Here is a 19,337-nt window from a genome sequence, read left to right on the forward strand (position 1 = left end):
AGGTCTAAACAAGTAGCCTTTGAATTTCAGTATGGCCTGTACATTTCTCTGGGGGTGGCTTTTGACTTTTCTGAGGTCAGTCTTCAGATATTTGATCAACACATTTGTTTTGCAAGCCAGTATAAAAACATAATTTTTAACGATTTTTCAAGGCTCAATATGTCAAGAATATGGAAATGGTGGTGTGTACTGCTACTTGAAGACACAGGGTAATTTTCTAATTCTAATATAGATGTAAAGTAATGGCATTTTAGCATTTTGTAAATCTCTCTCTTTTTTTTTTTTTAATATATATTTTTTTATAAAATATATATTTTTATATTTTTATATATACGCAGATTAATCCATTCCGTTTTGACCTTTGCGGAGCCGTTCTAGCATTCGTGTAAAAAGAAGGACGGAGACAAGAACGCGCTGCTTGGATCATTGTTTGGAACATTTATAGCCTACTTATAACAAACGGAGTTCGTCAAACTCTAAAGTACCACATCAATGCAAAGCATCCAGGAGTGTGTGCGCTAGTGAGTGTGTCTGAGAGAAAGCGCGCTTGTGTGTGTGTGTGTGTGTGGTGTAACTTTTCACGCGCTCTCACGTCACACAACCATTTTCTCACGCACAGAAAAATCGTGCACCAAAGAGAGGACACGGAAACAGACAAGACAGAGCACGTTACTTATGATATTAAAAAAATCTCAGCTCTCAGATTCTGTTAATTTTATTACGAAAATCAAACAATACCGTTTTGGCGCTTGTAAATGTGATATGACAGATCCCTATAGCGGCACATGAACCGATCATCTCTAATAGTAAATAAACACGAATGACCAATGTTGAAAGATACAGTAGGGCAGCCTAAAACTTACCGAAATGTATATTCCTCGACCAATCAGTGTTTTTCAACCGCGAAAAGAGGTCAATAAAACAGCTGGAGAACAATTATGTCACATAACATTTAGCCCTAAGTTACCTCAGGAAAGCCATTTCATGACCATATAGCATGTTATAGTTGGCTATAAAAAAAGAGCTATAGAGAGTATTTTTCAAAATGTATGTAGCCTACTAGTAAATTACGTATGTATTATATTTTTACTTATATCAAAGTTGTTATTTGTAATAAACACGCATTATATTTAATTTGAGCTATTTTTAACCTTAAATACTACCAGCTGATATAGCTCTCTGTATTTTTACAGCATTGGGTGAGATTTTTTTTTCTTGAGAAAAATGAATGCCTATCGTGTGTACCTAATATTTATCCAAATGAGTCAATATTGCATCAAATCACAATAATTAAATTAAATTGAAATCGTGAAATTTGTGTCAAGCAATAATAATAAAAACGTAGCTTACCAGAAATTGTACCATGTAACATTGTAAGATTGTGTATGCGATTAATTTAGATTAATTAATTACAGAGTATGTAATTAATTAGATAAAAAAATGTGATCGATTGACAGCCCTAATATATATATTAGTGCTGTGCGTTAAACGCGTTATTAACGGCGTTAACGCAAACACATTTTAACGGCGTCAATTTTTTTATCGCGAGATTAACGCTCTTTTTGGCCAAGCAAACTTTGTATTTTTTTCAAATGCTGTTGCAACAACTAGTAACGTTAGAAAAACTACAACATCACACCGGATAGCTAGACCGGAAACAAAACAACAGGCACGCCGCACGTACTTTTGTTTGGGCTTGCGCGCCGGCCAAAGAGTAGTAGGCTAACGTTACGTTTTGAGTGGATGGCGCGAGCGCGAGACGCCGATCTAGAGACGTGCACTCTCAACGCAATAGAGTGCGGCGCGGGACTAGATTTGATGGCCGAGTGCGAGGGCGGGCTCGAGCGGTAATGCACTCACTCTGTGTGTGCGGGTACGGGAGAATAAAACGATTCGCGGGACTCCCGCAAACTAGAAATATCTATGAATAAAACATAAAAACTAATACATTTTTATTCATATGTTGCAGAAAAGCAACAAGAACAACTAAAACTAAATAGAAACAACCCAGACAGCATTTACATCTGTGCCAGGTCCGTTTTCGAATCAGTAGATTCGCGCAGCAGTCGCACTCAATATGCAGATCTGCACCAGACTTGTCTGTAGCTTCGACTGTGACAGTCCGTCCGGCGGGTGCGGCACCGATCCGGGGCAGACCATACGCGCCACGACTGAATTGAGTCCGCCTGGCGGGTTTGGACCGGATCCGTGCGAGCTGCGCAGACCATACGCGCCACAACTGAATTGAGTCCGCCTGGCGGTTGTGGACCGGAGCCGCGCGAGCTGGAGAAACCTCTCGCTGCATCCTGCGGTGGATATCCAACCCGGCCCACATCCAAGTGTGACGTCAGAAGCCACCACGCCCATGCCCAAATTGGACACGTTCTCATTAACGTACGTTAACAATTAAACACTGGAAGAAGCATCGAGAGAAGACGAAGGTAACTGCGAAACAAAATGCACGAAACACACTTGCGGTTTTAGTATAAACACTGTTCAACATAATATAAGAATGCGTTGTATGAGAATGAGATGTGTTAGCTACCTGTTGAAAGCAGCTCTTATCACTTTTATAATAGTTTGGTGCGGTTGATCACTTGACTAGAATGCCTGCTCAGCGCGAAAGCCCGCCATATGTAATACTTGTCAAAATATCGATGTAATTCGAATCAATAAGTTTTGATGATGTTGTTTTAGAGCTAAGAATTATCATCAACTTACATATTTGGTCATTTAACTCCCCTGCGATGTCTTAACTGAGTTGTGTGTTAACGTTACATGTGGCTTAGTGAATTTCCTATCAGTAACGTTAACTACGTTAGATTCTTAACTGAGAATTTTGTTTAGTATACTATTACTATTATACTATACTAACTGCATTGTTATATCACCAATTTAATGTTGTTATTTGGATTAAGGGTAAATATGAAAAAATTATTATTTCAGTGCTTATGTGTGACGTTACATCCTGTAAATCTTATTCTACTTGTAAATAATATGAGATCAAGAATATGTGAATATGTCACTATGTCACTTGTAAATACTGCATATTGAAAAAGTTTTTTGCTATGCAAAGAAGTTATACATGTTTAGATAATGTAATGTGATGATAAACTGTTGTAACATGAATAAGTTTTATTATTGATTCATAGTAAATACAGTAAATACAGTGATGGCAAGCCAGCCATCACATCAGCAGTCTTTCATAACTATATTATACTTCTTTTCAGGAGTACTACAATTTTGAAAGCAAGTGATTGTTTGCCATGCCGGTAAGTAAAAATAAACATTGGTTTGTATCCTAATCAAGTTAGCGGACTGTTAACTGTCGAGCCAAAGGTTTGTCTGAAATGGAATTAACAATTTAACGATAGCTAGGTTAAAACGTTTTGGTCTGATCACCTATCACTTACAACCCTTGCAAATGCAAAGTAACTTGTTTGAACAACTGAATAATTTCACTACATACATGATAACTGTGTATGCGTGGCAAATTATCTATGTATCCTTCTATCTATTCTAGATTAATGGGAAGATCACATAATTATTGTCATTGTCATGTTTTACAGCATCCTACACATTTTCAGATCAAGCCTGATGCAGATCAATACTGCCTGGATGGGTGGTTTGAATGTCCCTGCTGCACTTTTAGGACTAAAGAGAAATTCTCATTTTCTCTTCATCTTGAGAACCATATAAGTCAGTAACATGAATATTTGACTTTCTCTCTCTACATCTCCAACATTTAATAAGTGTTAAGTGTTAAATCAGAAATATATATTTCAGTTCAGCATGTTAACAAATTTTCTCTCTCTCTCTCCCTCTCTCTCTCTCTCTCTCTCTCTCTCTCTCTCTCTCTCTCTCTCTCTCTCTCTCTCTCTCTCTCTCTCTCTCTCTCTCAGAGTTGAAGCCATTCTTGCAGCAACTGGAGGAAAGGGGATCTTTTTGGTGATTTTGTTCTAGCACAAATAATTTTGTTCTTTCATATAATATAAATAAATACATGTTTATATATAAATAAATTCATGCTTTAATCATTCTGGAGTTTTGCCTTCTGATATTTGGCCATATCATTTAGTGACTGCACGCTGATTCCATTGTTATTTTACCTGATAATGAGCAAATTAGTTCAACTTAAGGAGGTTAATCAATATACAGCATAATTCAAGAAAGTAAGATTCACTCCACTTTTTCAGTTGTTTAAAGATTGATATACATTTTTAATTTGTTTTTGTGTAATTTGAAATTTTCAAAATGCCTCATGCATTTCGAATAAAAAAAAACATTTTATAGAAATACTCCTGAGATTATATGTTTGTGCAAAACTTCATTTATTTCAGTAATTCAACATAGCTGTAAGCCATAATCATCAAATTTATAACGCATAAAGGCTTGAAATATCTCACTTTGGATGTAATGAGTCTATTAGTATTAGCTTTTAGTTGAATTACTGAAATAAATTAATTTTTGCATGATATTCTAATTTTTTGAGTCTCACCATATTGGTTCTTTAATTTAAGGTTTACATAAATTCCATTCTGCTGTTCTATATTTGATTTCAAAGTCATTTGCTGTAACAGGCATTAAGTGAATTCTTTGGTTGTAAAAAAGCAATATTTCTATAAAGAAATGTCGAAAAGTTGTCAATGTCGAACGAAAAGTTTACATTTATTTTTTTATTATTTGGAAGGGGTAACTATAAGTGCAGTTTGGATCACTAAGAAAGTGACAAAAATTCGTTTTAGTTTTAGTATAGAGGCTCCCTTATATGTATATTATACTATTCCAAGCCTGAAAAAGCGTCACAATTTAACTGCACCAACAATCTGTAGCGTCACACCTCTACACAAATAACCTCATCTTTATTATAAACCAATAACTATGATAACCGTAAAAATATTTCCGACAGGAAGCAGCGCTATGTTGCGCATGTGTACAACAAATCGAATCACTTGGCCTCCGACGTCACACTTGGATGGGCGTGGCTTCCGACGTCACGCTTGGATGGGCGTGGCTTCTGACGTCACACTTGGATGTGGGCCGGGTTGGATATCCACCGCAGGATGCAGCGAGCTGTAGTTGGCGAGCTGCGCAGACCGGACGCGCGGGCGCCACCCCACATAAACCCGCTGACAAGAGTGGAAGAGTGCAGGCTGCACCGTCTCTGCTAATTGGTAAGTGCATTATACACGTATAATTTAGTAAGTACATTATAAAAGTAAACTGGTGTTGATGTCATATTAGTCTGTTACATAATTATATTAAAAATGAAAGTTTACAAACGTTTACACTGACATTCTTACAACCTGAGACGTGTCAGATAAGCTGGGTAGTAGCAGGCGGTTAGCTGGTAGTATAGGTTATTTTAAACATCCACAACTATTGTGAACATATGCTTTAAGGCTGAATGGGTGATATTTGCTTATTATTCTCCAAAATTGCTGAATATCGTGTCCATTGTGTGTTATCTGCAAAATCGTATAACGTTAGCCTACCAACTAACGTTACCAGCGGTGACCGCTGCTAGCAACTGCAACAATAACAAATTAATGACTTCCCACGTCCAAATACATTAAACTAGTTCGACGTCAGTATCATATCAATTCTCACTGTATTATACCGGCTGTAGAGTGCGACATATATGTGATATGTCGATATGATAGCTATCAAACTACCTGCAAATTACTGTTGCTTACCTCCAGTCCGTGTTGCAAAATGGATAAACCATATTAACGTTACCCACGTCTTCTAAGCCACTGCGATGTGCCTCTTTTATTAATTTGTTAAACAAGCTGTTTGTGAAATAGCCTAAAGCGGTTTTTAATTTCCATTGATGACTGATTATTGCAGTGTTCGGACATACTATTTATAGGCTGTTAATAACTTTAATTACAGGCCTATAATTCATTGTATAATCGATCTAACGTTAAATGTTTTTAGATAATTTTCAGCCCAAGCAAGCTCCTATATAATATTATTATCCTCCCAGCGTGTCTATGCGGTGATGCGCAGTTAAATTATTGCGTGGCATATTAATAATAATAATAGCCTATCAATTTAACAATAAAAGTAGGCCTTCCCTAATAATAATAATAACAACAACAATAATAATAATACAGTCATACTACTAATAATTTAATGCATACATTTGAAATGCTAAATCCTCTTAAGGCGATCTAGACACGGCAGGCAAAAACATTTTCTCTCATTAGGTTCAAAATTATTTTTTCATTGTGTTCACATATTAGATGGAGAAATAATTACAGAGAGATTTATGGATATCTACTTTTGTTATCCTGTAAATCAAAATATACTGTCTATGAATATGTTGCCCATACCTCTCTATCATTTATCAATCTTTTACTTCTCACTAATTTAGTCTCTTGTTTCCACAGGTGGGAATGCTGGCCTTCATTGGTGGAAGAGATACCAAAAACATCATAACCAACCAATGCTATTATGGCTCGTAAGTATTATATATAGATGCCTTTCACTTTACTTAATCACCACTCTCTCATTCATTCACTCACTACTCTATGAAGGTAAAAGAGTATCAACACTCTAGAGCACGTAGATGTGAATTTGAGAACTTGTACAATAAATATTCATACTTGTACGTGCACATTTACACTCACAGCTCCAATGTGAAAACCTGTCAAATTAAAATCTGAAGTTGAATGTTGAAATTTGCACTCACAGACAAAAGTCACAAACCTGTATTTTGAAATCGAAGCTGCAGACAAGTAGTCACAAATGTGTAAAATGCCATTCACAGAAATACGACACGCACAAACTTGCAATATATATTTGCATTTAATCGCAGTACAACCTCAATTAGGCACTTGCAACTTCTCAAATCTGTCACTGCAATTTCAATTTCAAACTTTGCGCCTTGAATTTTGCTACTCTTTTTTCGCAACTCAGTGGCGGCGAGAGAGAAGGGGGGGGGGGGGGGGGGTGTTTTCTCCCTCCCATAGAAAACGCTTAATGAGGCTTAATGGACCAACAGTTATAAAAAATAAAACACGATTCGTTATAAATTATTAATAAAACACAGGCAGCAGGTTTATTTGCTCTGAACACAAATTTGGTCATATTTAGTCATATTCTGTGCTCATCGGCTTTTCTGTTGATTACATTATTAGTATGGTGTTTACTGAGTTTGATAATATCATTTATTTCTTTAAATATCAGTCTAATGCATTAAGTCATCTTAGCTTTTCAGAGCGTCCCCCTTTCTCTCTTACTGCCACTGAGTTGCAAGTGCACAAGTTAGTTTTGCAACTTGCACGAAAAGAGTAGCAAAATTCAAGGCGCGAAATTTGAAATTGCAGTGACAGATTTGAGAAGTTGCAAGTGCCTAATTGAGGTTGTACTGCGATTAAATGCAAATATATATTACAAGTATGTGCGTGTCGTATTTCTGTGAATGGCATTTTACACATTTGTGACTACTTGTCTGCAGCTTCAAATTCAGAATACAGGTTTGTGACTTTTGTCTGCGAGTGCAAATTTCAACATTCAACTTCAGATTTTAATTTGACAGGTTTTCACATTGGAGCTGTGAGTGTAAATGTTCACGTACAAGTATGAATATTTAATGTACAAGTTTTCAAATTCACATTTACGTGCTCTTGAGTGTTGTTACTCTTTTACCTTTATACTACTCATTCTACACCACTTTAGACTTTAGTCACATTTATTATTATTTATTTGTGCAAGCATTGTACTATAATGTCATGTAATAAAGAATCTTTGAATATTGGATCTAATATTTACTCTTTGTTTCTTTGCTTTGTGTCCTTTTTGTACGTCTTACAGGAGCAGTGAGGAAGAATCCCTTGTCTGACAAAGCCACAGACACCGAGATAAACCAGTATAACATCAGGTGGTTTAATCTGGCATGCGACCGTGGGGGTGGCCACCGTGCCCGGTCACACCCAACTAATGAGCAATAAATGTGATTAAAATAAAAAAAGTTTTTTGAAAATTACAAATTGTCTGGGTGTTTGTGCCTTAATTGTCTGATAGCCTAAATATGAATCACAGACCAGGGCCAGATGAGCCCCAGATGTAAAATATGAGTCACGGATCTGGGCCAGATCTGCACCACATGTCATGGCATTAATAACTGTACTGGGCCAGTGCTGGCCCAGATCTGTCTCTGATCCGTAATTCCAACCTGTTCCGGTATTGGGCCGTTGGAAAGAATGAGCCCGGCCCAGGTCCGTTTAGCGGATCTGCGCCAAATGCTAATGAAGATTTGGCCCAAATCTGGCCCAAATACATTTTGCTGTCTGGGAATTTACAGGCCAGAGTTTCTTTTTATAACATGTTTGCAGCGTTGAGGGATGTAGCCAATCACAGACATATGTGTTGATTTCTTGAACGCAATGGCCAATCAGAAGCATTTAAAATAGACTCCCCTCACCGCTCAAAACTGACTTTTTGTTCAGTGCTGAATTCTGTAAGCTGGCAAATCCTCAAATTATAACAAACAAAGTGTATATATTATGAAAGATGCATTGTGCAGTCAGCTTCATTGATAATAACAGATGTGTGAGATTGCGATGAACTGATGTCAGCTTTTTAGGAATTATTAAGGGAGCACACTTTGCGCGCATTCAGTCATGCCAAACCATGCACTCAGTAGCCTGCTTGCTTTTATGTTATAACAGTGGTTTGTGTGTTAATGCTTTAATAACAAATAATTTATCAGGAGCATTTATGCTGATGTGTATGGTGGCGACACGTAGGTGAAAGTATTTGGAGGTAGCCTACAAAAAAAGAGTCTTTTGCGGGCGGGAGCGGTACAACAATGTTGCGGGCGGGAGAAAGTAACATAGAAAGTAGTTGAGAACGTCAGTTATAACGACCCACGTATTAAAAAAATGGACGGGTTTAAATCGGGCTCGGGCTCATAATTACAGTTTATGTGTCGGGCCGGGCTCGGACACAATGCGCACGGGCTCGGGTCGGGCTTGGTTTTTTGGGCCCGATCTAAGCTCTACAATGGATGACTTCAGACAGAAGCACATGGATACCACAGCTAAGAACAAACTTACTGCTGATCCACTTTTCCATGTTGATAAGAGCATTAAAATTAGAAAAAATAATGAGACAAATAGAAATCAAGGGACATTTAGAATAGATAAAAATGTGCGATTAATCGCGAGTTAACTATGGCATTAATGCGATTAATCGTGATTAAATATTTTAATCGTTTGACAGCACTATATATATATATATATATATATATATATATATATATATATATATATATATATATATATATATATATATATATATATATATAAAAACATGGTTAGTGAAAATTTACTTTTTTCTTCTTTTTTTCAGCCATGGACCCAACAGGAGGTCTTGCTGATGTACGGTTGAATATTATTTCTTTAAATTATTTTTGGAGTAATGTAATATTTTAAAATAGTTTTCCCATATTTTTTTCAAGCTACCGTACCACCAGAGGTGCTCAGTCACATTCTTCTAGATGTTGTATGTGAAGGAGACAAAGCCTTTCACTCTCTGTCACTAGTTTGCAAAAAGTTTAATGAAACCGTCCACCATCCAGGTTTTCTAAAAAAAAAAGCTCACTTTGCCTGGCTGGATACTTATGTATAAGTATTACTTTTATGAAATTAACAAGTTAAGCTAATCTATTAAATTCATTTTTTTTCATTAAAAATTCATTTTTTGTTTCACCTTGTAGGTATTGTTGACTGGAAGTCTGTCAGTCCGGATGTGAGGGAGGAATACAAGGGTGGGGTTTAAGCTCACCAGATGTGATGCTTGTGGATTCCTCTACAAAAACACCACTGGATATTGCGGAAATGGATAGAAGGGGGTCTTCACTGCGTTCTTTTCAGATAGAGAGTTTGTTGGCTTCTGTTAAATAGACTGCTACTACAGTATGAATGAGTAAAGGAATGAGTAAAGGAATGACTAAAGGCTTTGAACACAAGCCCTTTGATGACAAATGCAATTGATGTTTTAAAATAATTAATTGTTGAAAAATGACAAACTGAATAAAAATGACAATTAAATAAATGTTTTGTGGATAAAACGGTGTTTGTTTTGCTTAATTGATTAATGTCACTTAAAAGCTAATTAAACAGTTTTTACTCCTGTTTTATAATTATATGGTGAGTGTTTGATCAAACATATATATATATATATATATATATATTTGCCTATTATACAGCAAAAACATTTGCTGTAAAATTATTATAAAAATAACATTACTTTAGTTTGTATGTAGCTACTTTATATGAAAGTACAAACTAGTGTGACTTTAATATTGTCAGGAGACATTTTTATCTTCAAAATAATAATTTAGTTCGTTTTTTAATGATTGATTCACTATAAGCTCTAAAAAAAAGTCGCGGTGGTGATGACGTCATGTAATCAGCGCCATAAAGAAGGTTTTTCGAAGGTAACGTACTTTTGAATGTATTCTTAATATCATTATTGCTATTTTTACAGTGAAAGAAAGGTATTTGGTCTTGTATACTTATTTGTTGGCCAATAGTGATTAAGGTTATGGCTATCTTTTAGGCGGATCAGGAAGCTTAGGCGTCCAATTGTAAAGACCTTTTGGCACGCCCCTTTCCTTTCCGACCTTGTGGCACGCCCATTGGTCCAGGCTGCAGTTATCCCTACTTGGCTGGAAGAGGTGTTAGTGAGGCCAGCATGGGGTGCTCACCCTGTGGTCTGTGTGGGTCCTGATGCCCCTGTAAAGTGACGGGGACACTATACTGACAAAGAGCACCATCCTTCGGATGAAACGTTAAACCTAGGTCTTGACTCTCAGTGGCCAAAAAAAAAAAAAAAACTCCCAGGATGTCTTTTGAAAGAGTAGGGGTGTAACCCTGGCATCCTGGCCCAATTTGCCCAGTGGCCTCTGTTCATCATGGCCTCCTAATCATCCCCATATATATACTAATTGGCTTCATCACTCTGTCTCCTCTCCACCAATAAGCTGTTTTGTGATGGAGTATTGCGCACATATCTGGCACAATATGGCTGCCGTCGCATCATCCAGGTGGATGCTGCACATTGGTGGTGGTTGAGGAGATTCCCCTTTCTATGTAAAGCGCTCTGAGTGCCGAGAAAAGCGTTATATAAATATAATGAATTACTATTATTATTATTAAAAACAAATGGTGTTGACCAAAGTGCTTTACAAGGTCAAGAAAACAAACAATAAGAAAGAAAACAAACATTTTATATAATGAATTTATAAAATTTATATAAAGGCTCAGTGGGTAGCACTATCACATCACAGGAATAAGGTCCCCGGTTCAAGTCCCGGCTGAGCCAGGAGTTAGAGTTCTCCATGTTCTTCTAACTTTCACATTAACCAAGAAAAAACTTTCTTAATACATTAAAAATCTGGACGTTTTTAACGTTTAAAAAACATTCAGAAATAACGTTTTAATAACATTTTCAAAATGAGTGAATGGAATGTTCCTTTAACGTTCACATTAACCAAGAAAAAAAAACTTAATACATTAAAAAAAACTGGACGTTCCCTTTCGAAGGGAACTCAACAATACGTCAACGACGCTATGGGGAACGCCTCAGGTGTGACAGGTGTCTGAAATCACTATCAAATCACGTCAATCATATTGACCGGCGACAGCCCGTGAATCATTAGCGTGAATGATTAACGTGCGACCTGGAAGTATAAAGGGGCGCCTTGCAAACATGACAAATCATCTCATCGTCTTCAGGGACTGTTTGTTTGAAACGCTATTCAAGTATACGAAGGTAAGAGAAAGATGAAACGCACAGCTAAGGCAGATTGTTTTCGTAAGTGTGCCGACCCGTGTCCGAGGTTTCTGACACCGGCCGACACACACGAGCTGTGCGTTTTTTGCTTGGGTGAAGAGCACGCACGGGAGGTTCTCGAGGGAGCCCTCTGTGCTAACTGCGAGCGTTTTTCTCTTAAAACGCTCCGCTCTCGTCTGGCCCTCTTCTCGAGTGAAGGGGGTTCAGCGTCTGGACCTCACGGCGCGGGTCCCGCTCGTGCCGAGGCCGAGCGGCGACTTAAATCATGGGGCTCCCAGATGGAGCTCGTCGATCGCCTCGAGAGGGTTGTTAACCTCTCAGATGATTCGACGGCTGACGAGGGCGAACTGCAGAACCTCTCAGATGATTCGACGGCTGACGAGGGCGAACTGCAGGTCGATGGGGAAGATTACTCACCGACTGTACCTGCAGTTGATGCTCTTCAGGACGCGCAGGAGATGGCTGAGGAGGTTTATGATCAGGTAGATCCTGAACCTCCTCAGCCATCCTGCCCCGTGTATGCAGAGCTGGTGGATGTGATGGAGCGCGCTGTCAATAGGCTGCAGTTGCCTTGGCAGCGCGCTAGAGGAAAGATCGCTCGCGGTAGGCTCGACGATCGGTTTCTCCCCGGCCATACACCACCAGCTCAGGTGAGCCTTCCATTCCTTCCTGATCTTCACACGGAGATCGAGAGGGCATGGAAGAGCCCATACTCTGCCCGTATTCACAGACATCAGCGGGCCAGTTTCGCTGATGTCGAGGGGATCGGAGAGCATGGGTACGTGTCAATGCCGCCCATTGACGAGACGTTCGCGAACTATCTCGTGTCTGGGCGGGCTGCGACATTGAAAGCTCCAACCCTGCCATCCAAACCGCTAAAAACAACGGCTCGTTTGAATGGCAGAGCATACACGGCAGCAGGTCAGGCCGGTGCTGCACTGCACACCATGGCAGTATTACAGGCGTACCAGGCCGACCTGCTGGGGGATCTCGACCAGGGGGCAGGGATGTCCCCTGAGGCGGTGGCTGAGCTGCGCCGCACCACAGATCTGGCTCTCCGGGCCACCAAGCAAACCGCTGCCGCGATCGGACGGTCGATGGCGGCGATGGTGGCCACGGAGAGGCATCTGTGGTTAAATCTAGCCGACATCGGGGAGAAAGAGAAAGCCTTTCTCCTCGATTCGCCGGTTTCGCCTTCCGAACTCTTCGGCACCTCCGTAGAGGCGGTGGTGGGGAAGTTCAGGGAGGCGAAGGCGCGCTCAGCAGCGTTTAAAACTTGTATACCGCTGAGATCCGCGTCCGTACCCCGGCAAGCGGGAGAGCCTGGCCCTTCACGGTCTGAGGACCGTAGGCAGGGTCAGCGAGCCAGTGTCGCCTCTCGTGCGCCCCCTCCCTTGAGGAGCAGGTCGCAGAGAAGGCGTGACTCCCGCAACAGAAGAGATTTGAGGGAGGTTATCCAGCACAAACGCACACAGCGTCGGTAATGGATAACCTCCCCGGAGGGTCACGAAATCTGCCCTCTCTCTTCTGACCCCCAGGCGTTCGTAACATCAGGCCTGGGGATGGGCCTATGATGAGAACTATGTTCTGATGGCCCACCTAGGCTTGGTTAGTGGAAACGCCCCTTTCAGGCATGTAAAGTGGCGGATCCCAGGTTTGTAAAGAACTATCTGGCGAGTCTTCACTTTGCACGCCGCAGGTGAGCTGCTGGTCTTTTCAAAGAGTACTTTTTGTGATTAAAAAATAACATATCTCTCTTTACAGACCTCGTTCCCTGTATAGAGTCATGGGGTCATATCAAGGTAATAAGGTAAGAGAACTTTATTGGATTATCAGGGCCCTGAAGTTCCCCGTTGGGTGGCCAGAACGGTAACTCTGTTAGCCTCCGGGCTGCTAGCCACCTCAGGGTAGAGTGGTTGGTCTCTCTCTTTAAATTGTTTTACTTAGAGTGTTGACTGACGCTAGAGCTTCAGATAGATCTTATGTCCGGCCCACAGGTCCGTTTTGACTTCTTCCTGAGTATGTCGCCCCTTGAGCTCTGTTTGGGTTTTCATTAGGCTGAGCGATTCTGCAGCCCTTTGTATGGAATAATACAGACTATATTCTTTAGTAAGGCTGTGGCTCCTCCGTGCCCTCAGATAGATCTATGCTTGCAGGCTGGCCCTCACCAGGGCCGCCTCTGTAGCTGGCCTAGGCTGTGCCAGGGATAATAGAGGCGCTCTGCTAAAAATTTTAGCATTTCTTCCTCTGACCCTTCACTGTGTGAATGTTGGTTTCTAGCATCCCTGTATAAACAGCCTCCTCCCGTGGGAGTCGTTAGGCCAAGGCCCGCCCCCTTCTCTGCATTCTGGGGTGACTAGAGTAATGCAGCGTGGTGCTGAGGATGGTTTGTAAGGACATGGTAGGCCTCAAACAGGCCTCCGTGGTATATATGTCTTTATTGAGCTGGGTTAGGCCGTCTTTCGCTTCACGAAGAAGACTGGGTTTCCTGCCCGACCCTGCCATGCAGAACTGGCCTATGGATTTAGGCCGCCAGTTTAGGCTTCACTCACCTCGCTGAGCTACTGCTCGAGCGCCAGGTTGTAGGAGGTTGGCTTCATTCAAGCCCCACTCCCCTAGGTTGGGCACAGATACATTTCTGTCACCCCTAGAGCCGCTGGCATGCCCGCACCCTGGTAACCTCAGGGTGAGGTGTGAGTATTCCCCTGTGATACAGGGTAGGTCTGAGCACTTCACTCCCAGTTCTGTTTTATCCCACCTCGCACCACTATGGCTCGGGTCGAGTATGAAGTAAGCTTCACTTCTTCTTTGGTCGAAGTACGCTCCCCTGAAGCCAGAGCATTGCCCTGAGCTGACGCCCATGCATAGATGGTAGGCCCCTGACTAACTGGGGCCTCCGTTGAGGCAGAGTGGCGTATGTTGTACTCCCCTTGTTTTTAGGGTGCTAGCTTTCTTGCGGAGTACACTGCCATGGGCAATGTGATTAGGCACCAGGATGCTGTAGGCGCTGTGTAAACAGTTTTTCTGCCAACGAAGGCTGCGCCATTAGGTAGTAGGCCTCAGCAGGCCTCCTTGATTGGACAGCCCCCCAGAGGGCACTGTAGGCCAGCTCACTTTACGTGGTTGGCCTTGGTGGTTCGGGCAGTTGACTCACTGATGGGTAGTAGGCCTTAAACAGGCCTCCTCGGAGGTGAGTCCCAACATTGTGGGACATACCTTATAGCGCTACTGGAAGCCCATTAGTGAATTATGCTGTGTAGTATGGTTTCCAACAGTGTACTTTATGGCAGAATATGACTTGCTATTAGCTAGTAGGCCCGACCAGGCCTCCCTGATAGGCGAGTCCCCAGCTGGCTGGCCTTAGCAGGCCACCTTATACTTTCACCCGGACTCAGGGCTCAAAGCTACCAGTGGTTATCAGGTAGTAGGCCACTCAGGCCTCCCTGAAGGTGAATTCCCACTTAAGATTGTTATCAGGTAGTAGGCCTCACCCGGCCGCCCTGAAGGCGAATTCCCACTTACGTTGGCTATCAGGTAGTAGGCCTCTCTGGGCCTCCCTGAATGTGAGCTCCCAAATATTGTGGCTGTCAGGTAGTAGGCCGCTCTGGGCCTCCCTGGATGTGGGCTCCCAAATATTTTGGCTGTCAGGTAGTAGGCCTCACCAGGCCTCCCTGAAGGTGAGTTCCCACATGCTGTGATTATCAGGTAGTAGGCTCCTCCAGGCCTCCTTGAATGAGAACGGTCAGGTAGTAGGCCTCACCAGGCCTCCCTGAAGGTGAGTTCCCACAGATAGTGGTGACCAGGTAGTAGGCCTCACCAGGCCTCCCTGAAGGTGAGCTCCCCACATACTGTGGTTGTAAGGTAGCTGTGGTTATCAGGTAGTAGGCCTCACGTGCCTCCCTAAAGGATCAGGTAGTAGGCCTCTCCGGGCCTCCCTGTAACGCTCCCTAGTGGTGCTGGGTTTATGAAGCTAGTGGTCTCTTGCTATCAGTTTCAGCTAGCCTTAATAGGCAGCTGCTGAAGGCGAGCCTGCGCCCTGGCTCGCTAAAGTGTTCATTCTCTGCTAAAGGTTCCCTCCCGGAACCTTTTCTGCCTACAGCCTGGTTTGCCTACCAGGCAGACCTTGTGCTCCCCTCACGAGGGTCTCTATGAGCATGCGGCTTCCTGAGTCTGGTCAGACGGTCGTAGGCCTCTCGTGAGGCCTCCCAGTTAGATCAGCCCTTAGGCCTTCACAGGCCTCCTCAGTGTTTTGAAACACAGACACTGGGTTGATCCGTGGATCGAGTAGAGAAACTCCCCTCGCTAGCAAGGGTCGGAAAGCACTATGCTGAGTCATACTCTCCGGGATATCCCGTCTCTGAGATCCGGGCCGAGTGGTTCACTGCCAGCTTCGCAGTCCCTCGGGTTGGATGCCTTACTTAAGGCATTTGTCCAGAGGCTCTGTCTTCAGACAGACAGGATTTGGCCAGACTAAGTGTCTAGGTACTGGCGCCAGGTCAGGCCGTCCTGGTGGCATTTCGGGGTGAGTACGTTCCCCTGAATAGTGACTGGCTGGGGTTCCTTTGGGTTCCCTAGCCACATTCCCTAGAAGGGACCCCTTCTAATTGGAAGCTGAGGTTCCAGGCCCTGAGCCGGCCCAGGTAGACCTTCATTTAACCATGTTTATGAAGGTTTTTCTGTGAGGCTGTAGCTTGGGCTATGACCGTAGGGAATGCTGTCACTGACAGCCCAGTGTGACCTGAGGGTGAGTGGTTCTAGCGTTTCATTTGAAGTTGCTGGTTCTGACAGTTGTCACTGCCACTTGGCATGCACTCCCCTTAGCATGGCGGCGTTGGTATATCGTTCCCCATAGCGTCGTTGACGTATTGTTGAGTTCCCTTCGAAAGGGAACGTCTCAGGTTACGACTGTAACCTATGTTCCCTGAGAACAGGGAACGAGACAATACGTCTCCCTGCCATGCCGCGGGGCTTGCCTACCGTACAGTCCCTTCAGACGATAAGGTGATTTGTCATGTTTGCAAGGCGCCCCTTTATACTTCCAGGTCGCACGTTAATCATTCACGCTAATGATTCACGGGCTGTCGCCGGTCAATATGATTGACGTGATTTGATAGTGATTTCAGACACCTGTCACACCTGAGGCGTTCCCCATAGCGTCGTTGACGTATTGTCTCGTTCCCTGTTCTCAGGGAACATAGGTTACAGTCGTAACCTGAGACGTTTTCAATGTTTAAAAAACATTCAGAAATAACGTTTTAATAACATTTTCAAAATGAGTGAATGGATGTTCCTTTAATGTTCACATTCACAGAGAAAAAAAAGTTTTTTAATACATTAAAAAAAATGACCTAATGGGAATGTAAGCGAAACATTATAAGAACATAATTTTGTTAGCTGGGGAGACTTGTTAATGTTTAATGTTCTATAACATAGAACATAGGCTCCTCGATTGCTCCTGCTGCTGCTGCTGCTGCTGCTGTTGAGTTGGTTTGCATCTGTAAGCTTCATATATCTTTCTGTTTTTAATCATTATTTACTATCATTCCCTGTTGTATATACTGCTACATATAACTTACTCAAAATCACATATTAACCCTTTCGCACGTACGATCACACCGGTGTGATCAGTCTTGGCTGGTCCCTGTAGCGTACGATCACACCGGTGTGATTAGAACGGTCAGTGCATCACGTGATCAACTTCTAAATTCAAACCTGCTTTCGCGCGTTGACTGGCGCTGAGCCAGAGACAGACGCACTCAGTGCTGTCATATATCACAACTATTGATGGTTTTCAACCACATAATGTTTATTTTAGGTTTCAGACACTTAAATACACATAATTACTAGCAAAACAATGATTTTGAGTTTGTAAAAAACACACTGATGTCTATGGAAGCGGCAATAATTCGTCTTCCTTTCCATTATAATAAGACAACACTTTTATTCATATCAGATACACATTGTGTAAGTAGCTTTACATTTTATCCTATTCTTCTCCCAGTTCACCGGCCACCTACTTTCATGTATTTCGTGAGAAGTGGAGGAATTGACGTGTTGTAAATCCAACAGATCCGATTCTCTGAACTGTGAAACAAACTAACATGGCGCCGCCCATTGCGCATACAGCTCAACTAACGCGATCGTTATAAAGGTGTTTAAACAACAAAACACTTCCACTTGCACATATTTGACAATCGGAATATCAGTGTTTCATGCTATAGCTAATACATTTGTGTATATTTTTAATAAAAAAGGAAAAATTACATAAAAGCAGATCATCATTCATTCAGCGCTGTGTTGTAGTTGCGCTGTGCCACGTGACAAGCAATGACGCGTCACCATGGAAACATTAAAGTGACATGTTCTAAATATAACGGTCGCCTTGCAAAACTCACGCTGGGGGGTCAGTTAGAATATTTTAAACTTACGTGTGAAAGGGTTAACCTGACATCACTAGCTTCAATCTAAATCGTTGCTAGCACAACACGCTAGTAATTCGCTAGCCTGTTAGCGTGCCATCTGTAAGCAACTATGTTACAAGTCCATCAACAACTTTGGTGAGTAGGATCAGTCAACAGACATGGTGAGTCATGTCATCTTCTCCTCTTATTGTCACTTGCACTTCATGTAACATGTATAGCATAGCCTTCTCTGTAAGCACAGGATTTACATGTGATAAATGCATGGAGATAGTCAGGCTGACGGAGAAGATTTCAGAACTAGAGACACGCTTCTAAACTTTAATTGAGGTTAATTGTAAGAGTGCAAGATACTGCTTTGGATGCGACTAGCTTAGTGAATTCTGTATATTGATCTATCCCGGCTGTAGAGCCCGTACAGCAGGGCAATTGGGTGACGGTGAGACGCTGTAGTCACGGGACAAAACACCGCTCTTCCGTTCCGATTTTCATAACAAATAGATTCTCCCCAATCAGTGAAACACCCACTGAGAATCCTGTTGAATGTGCCCTAGTTATTGGCGATTCAATTACACAGAACGTGAAAATAGAGACACCAGCCACCACAGTCACATGTTTGCAGGGAGCCAGAGCGCCTGACATCAAAGCAAATTTAAAAGTGATGGCTAATGCTAATCGTAAATTCTCTAAGATTGTTATTCACGCCAGCAATTGAGCGTCAGCGTCAGTTCTGGCAGGCCAGGTAGTCAAGACGCTGCTAATGCTTTGCTATCAACACTGTCCCGTCAGCTGATCAGCTCCAGCTGAGCTGCATTAGCTGATTAACTCCCCTCGTTGCTCAATGGCCAAAGCTCAAACAAGGTGCCTATTTAAAGCTCATTCACCTTGCTCATACATGCTTGCTGCTCGCTCTGCTGGTTTGCTGCTCGCTCTGCTGGTTTGCTGCTCGCTCTGCTGGTTTGCTGCTCGCTCTGCTGGTTGCTGCGCGCTCTGCTGGCTCGCTGCTCGCTTCTGCTGCCCGCCACCTCCCCAGCCCCTCCTTATGCATAACGTGGCATTTGCTTATGTCATGTTGCCTGCTCTGTTCACAGGGGGATATTTTAGCTCTCA

General features: G+C 42.3%; 1 long non-coding RNA gene across 1 annotated transcript; it reads left to right on the forward strand.

The window, feature by feature from the left end:
- The first annotated feature begins 2,314 nt into the window (after positions 1-2,314).
- LOC143713960 (uncharacterized) lies at positions 2,315-3,948 on the forward strand. The gene is made up of 3 exons (XR_013195364.1): positions 2,315-2,441; positions 3,231-3,272; positions 3,903-3,948. It is a non-coding gene; the product is annotated as an uncharacterized LOC143713960 (long non-coding RNA).
- The last annotated feature ends 15,389 nt before the right edge of the window (positions 3,949-19,337 follow it).

This window comes from Siphateles boraxobius, unplaced genomic scaffold (assembly GCF_051911475.1).
Source record: "Siphateles boraxobius isolate OS27281-9 unplaced genomic scaffold, OSU_SipBor_1 12, whole genome shotgun sequence".
In the NCBI taxonomy this organism is placed as follows: domain Eukaryota; kingdom Metazoa; phylum Chordata; class Actinopteri; order Cypriniformes; family Leuciscidae; genus Siphateles; species Siphateles boraxobius.